Raw genomic sequence first — 5,433 nt, forward strand, 5'->3', positions numbered from 1 at the left:
TTAATGTGATATTCATCGATTGTTTTACACAGGTAGTTGAAATAATCTTTATACACTACAGGTTACGACATATATGTAAATGTGTCTACTATAAACTTTTTAAATGGTATCTTAATGTTACGCATCAAATAATTCAACACAATCAATGTAACAGTAATCAATAGTTACATAAATCATTTACTACTAGTTGCTATTCTTATAAGATAGAAGTATTACAAGATACACTTATTAAAGTTTTTACGTTTGTGTTGTACGGATTGTATCTATATCATGTATTCTTGTATAAAATCGCAAAGGACCAATAATATGTTTTAATACTAGTTGTACATTTGTCAATGTAAATTCCAAAACTTACAAACTGTTTAGTGATACTAATAATTTCGAGATACCTATCTTTGTTTTTAAGCATAAACAAAGATATATTATTATATTTTTTATGTAAATGTGATAAAATGTAATGTGTGTAACGTGCACTGTACTATCTAAATTTCATAAAATAAGTATTTTTTTGTTACATGACCTATGTCAAAATATATATTTTGTAAAGCTGTTGAAAACAATAATATTTATTAGATTTATTATTGTAATTAATATTTGCCACATTGAAGTAAAAGTTATATATATATATATATATGTAGTAGGAAAATTATTAACACCAACTTCTTGTCGCTGATGTACTTTACTTTTTACAACTACCAGAGAATATCTGTTGNGTATATTTCATACATTGATCAGTATTTTTAGCACAGAAAATTTTTAGTGACTATGACGCGTTAAGTGTACTTTCACATTTCTTTTCATGTTTAGTTTCGACGTGAGTAATCTAGTGAGATTTTCGAGTATGTAAAGTGCCATAAAATGTTACCCACGCGTTTTGTAAAGACCGATCGGTATACGATTCAAATTGTTATAATTCACGACGTTATGTAACTTGCATATTATACTTGTTATAATTGCCGATCTTATGAAGTCAGTTACTTGTGCATAAACAATTAGTTTAGGTTATTTAAGTACTATTAATTATTATTACAGCTCATGTTTGTGTAAATGTTTTTTTTATTGCTTTTTTTGGAAGGACAAGCTCGGGTATGTAGGTATTTTAAAATATAAACATTTAGATATGGCGAAAATTAGTTTCTTTATAGTATGTGTCATACTATTTCCAGTAGTCGTTCGTGTTCGAGTGAAACCTGACGTTATGTGAGTATTGCAAGGATCAGTATTCATTTTATCGCGAGAAAAGTCACTTTTCCACTTTTTACAGATATAGAAAAAGGTGCTCTGTAAAGCATCAAAAGTGCAAGGCCACATTGTAAATATATGGTCAGAGAAAAAGATGGACAACTTTGTTTGTTAACTCAAATTACGTAATAAATAATAGGGCAAATGAAACATCATTCATGTATAATTTACTACATGTGCGGAACTTATGAGCATTATGAGTACCAATAAGTACCAAAACTAAAAAATTATAAGTACCAAGTGAACCAAAGGACATTATACTTTTTTAAAAAAAGTGAAATAAAAACATTTATGACACAGGTCCATTTATCTTTATCTCTTGAGGTGAGGTGGATCACCGTATAGGAAATAGATAAAGTATTATAAAAGTACAATTTATATTTTTTTAACAATTTTTTTTAACAAAAACATAATAATTGTAGGTACATTCCTTATTGTTTTACAAATACATACTGTTATTTTGATTTCCACTTTCCACTGTTTTTTACCTCATTTCTTNGTTTTACATAACATCTGCAATTGTCCTTTGGCCCACTTGTCTTTTTTCGGCATATTTGCGGTTATATTTTGTAGGCATACTGAAAAAGCCGATAAAACTAAGTGTTCCGACTATCTCCAATTCCTAGTGGTTTATTCCATTTTCTGGAATAAATTGACCACATAGTGTAGGTTTTACAAGAAAGTAGTTGACACGTTTTCCATAGGACACTGTTAAAAATGTTTCAACTTAATAGAATATGTCGAAATATAGTGTCGAGAGAGATAGACTGTTTCACATATACTGGAAAGTAATTATACAAAATAATCACCTGTTATTAAAATGCGATTCACATAAATGCGTCTCTGCTTGTATGTACGCACTTAGAAATAGATACACTCATACACTCATGAAACCACACTGACATCTCACAACCCAGGTAGCAAACTTACGTGATAATGTCGTGATTGTAAAGTGATTTTGATGACTACGACGTTCAGTAACATAAATGGTATGTTATTTTGACGTCATTTACAATACCAAAAGTTGTCGTCGCCGATATGACGTCATTTAGATGTCGCGTTGACCGTCATATGTCAACTTATATATTGAATTTCAATATCATATCAATAAAACGGTTAAATAACGTTCTAANAACAAAAATGAGTAAACTTCACCGGTTACTTCTAATATAATGCTTTATAATAACGTTTGTTGTTTTGCATACTACTATATCTTTAAATACATTGTTTATAGGTAAGTATAGCTCTATTTATTTATAGATAAGTAGCCACGTACAATTTAGTAAAGTGATTACTTTTTATGTATTAAATTTTTTTCCGATTAAAAATATCATAATATATAATAAAGATATATTCAATGATAACTAAAGTTTATTGTAGTATTCTACCTTTTATAATTAGAACAATTTTTATTAAATATTTCTTAGCAGTAACTACTAAATAAAATGTGTACAATAGTTTGAGTATAAGTAAGAAAAATGATTACAAACATGAAATCTTTGGTCATAAAAGCCAAAAATAAGTATATTATAGTACGAAACAAGTAGTCCAGCGGACTGATTGTGAGTGCAGAGACTGCAAATGTGGGGAGATCTCGAGTTTCAACTCTCACCACTACCTTAAGATTTTTACCAGGCCCGATATCTTTATCGAGTTACTTAGNTAATCGACAAACTGAATCTCCAAAAACTAATTTAAGAGAACTTCCGACTTAAGTTTCTTTCAATAAAGCCTTCTATAACTTTGGTTTCTTTTTTTTATATATCACCGNAATATTACTGTGATGCATTTTGGCGGTAAGTTTACTATTATTGTAATGGAGTAATATTACGTGCTATGATANTATTGTTTTTTAAGTGTTGCCTTTTATTTTGTTTTTAAATTTTTAATAAAACATCTTTAACATGTTATTTTGGTGAATCTTTTTGCTTTTATTCGCGTCTATTTGACGTAATATAATAACGTCANTACGATGTGACGTAATCACGTGGTATGTACGTTAAATGCACGTCATTTTTATGTTATAATTGACGTTTTGCATACCAAAAACTGACGTCATTATTACGTGAGCTTGCTAACTGGTCACGGTTACAAGAAATACGCGTGGTCCGTTTCTCGTCGATCTACCCTATATGAAAATTATTCTTTTTTGTTTGTCTTTCTGTCTTCTTCTATTCTTCTTATAAAAATTACTATACCATATCACGCGGCAGTCTTAGTTGTGTTTTCCGGAGGCAAATGGCGATGATTGAGGCGTGAGGTGCCCGTTGTAGAGGAAAGCGCGCCGTGACACCGGAAATGAATTTTCAAACGGAAGGTAGACTAACCATATTTCTATATTGAGAGTTTTGGGTCGGCTTCTTTATGGTGCTTCTTGTCGTTCTTTTCTCACTTCTCTCGCTTTGTTGCTTTTGCTTCATACATGAGAATTCTGTGCCGCGCATCTAAGATAAATGTCGCACTTTGTTATGTTTCTCTGGATTATGCTGCATGCGTTTCCATCCGCGATCAGATTATTGATTATTTTGGGTATGTTGCATTCAACAAGTNAAAATACAGGGATGGAAACTTGTGAGTAGCNATATGTATTCTTTGCTAAAGTCATTCGTAGTTTCGACAAAGTCGATGATAATGCAGGATATGATCGTAGACAATGAAGAATAAATAGTCGAGTGAAAACTATTTTGAAAATGCTCAAAAACATTATTTGACAAATGTAGAATTCTTGGATGGGCAATTAATTTTTTGTATTATTTTATGTATGACTGAAAATATTTTATTTTATATAGTTTTTTATTTTGTATACTTTATTTTATATACACACACACACATTCGTTATATACATTTTATTTTATATACTTTACTACTTTCTTTCTATGAATACTTAAATGTTTTTCTGTGAATAAAAGTTTTAATAAACGCTCAGAACACGTCTTGTCCAGGGTACCTTTACGAAACTAATAAAAATAAAGAAAATATTACAAGATCACAAATAAGCAATAGAAAAGTAATTATAACAAAAAGAAACTGAAAATTACGAATAAAATGAAAATACATATTTACTATTTAAAAAAGAAACCGAAGTATACACAANCAGATTACAAATATTAAAGATTCACGTGATTGGTCTGTGACTGTCACGCAAGATAACAGCGACACATGTCCTCTAGGTGATCAACAAAGACGATTCCGATACCGTATTTTGAAATTTGCCAGGCAGTTGGATTTAGCTCTTCAAAGTGTACGGTTGTGGTGAAATGGAAATATACTAAGTGTGAATGTTTTTTCTCATGAATTTTTCGAACAAGGAGTACACACAAACCAAAAAATCGTGGAGAATACACTCTTGACTTCGAAGTATTCGCATACAGGATTTTTCTTGTTTCGATAGAAAACGTTGTACGAATTTCTAGTTTTGGTAATAATCTGCGTATTGCTCGTCATTATTTACGAGCGTGTTTTCGATTGCAGGTCAGTTACGTGTAGTGATTTGATTTTTCACCTTTCTCTAAAGCAAAACTTAGACTAAAATAAAAAAGAAATAAAAGTGTGTAGTTTTTTTTATTACACACACAAGCGCATATACCTGTTTTATATTTGTATGCTACTTTATTTTAGACAATAGTAGTTTTTCTTGTTTTTATTCCGTAATGATTTAAAGTGACAAGAGTTCTTTTGGAAAAATAAAAAAAAGAATTGATCATAAGACAATATAAAAATCGGAAAAATCGAGAAAAAGCAACGCTTATATATATATCATACTAACGTGAAAAATAGCAACAAAAATTGACTCTGCAGAAAGACAACGAGACTGCGACAAAAAACAGTACAAGATAATAATGAGAAAGGAAACGAGTATTACATGAGTGATTTACTATGATGTAAAAAGGTAACAAAATTTCTAAGATGCTTTCACTAGCATTTTTATGTGCATATTACATAAGTGCATTTGTACCGAAAAGTGTGTAGATCGAATTTTTTTATTATAGTAGGTTTAAAAAGTTTGTTTTTTTACATTAATAGAAACTTGCAAGTTTTGCACTTAGTTTTAACGTTTGACAATGAAATGACGTTAGTGATTTAAATAAGTACACGAGTTATATTCATCATCTTTTCTATGTCACAGCTGCAGTATTTCTGCGATGTAACACTTGCGGAAGTATTTATCTAACCATACTTTTTGGGTAAAAA

General features: G+C 30.1%; 1 long non-coding RNA gene across 1 annotated transcript; it reads left to right on the top strand.

Annotated features, from left to right (window-relative positions):
* Nucleotides 1-4,480: 4,480 nt before the first annotated feature.
* LOC109863124 lies at nt 4,481-5,433 on the top strand. The gene is made up of 3 exons (XR_002251295.1): nt 4,481-4,713; nt 4,861-5,131; nt 5,369-5,433. It is a non-coding gene; the product is annotated as an uncharacterized LOC109863124 (long non-coding RNA).

The sequence above is a fragment of the Pseudomyrmex gracilis genome, unplaced genomic scaffold (genome assembly GCF_002006095.1).
Source record: "Pseudomyrmex gracilis isolate BER0280 unplaced genomic scaffold, ASM200609v1 scaffold_3281, whole genome shotgun sequence".
In the NCBI taxonomy this organism is placed as follows: Eukaryota; Metazoa; Arthropoda; class Insecta; order Hymenoptera; family Formicidae; genus Pseudomyrmex; species Pseudomyrmex gracilis.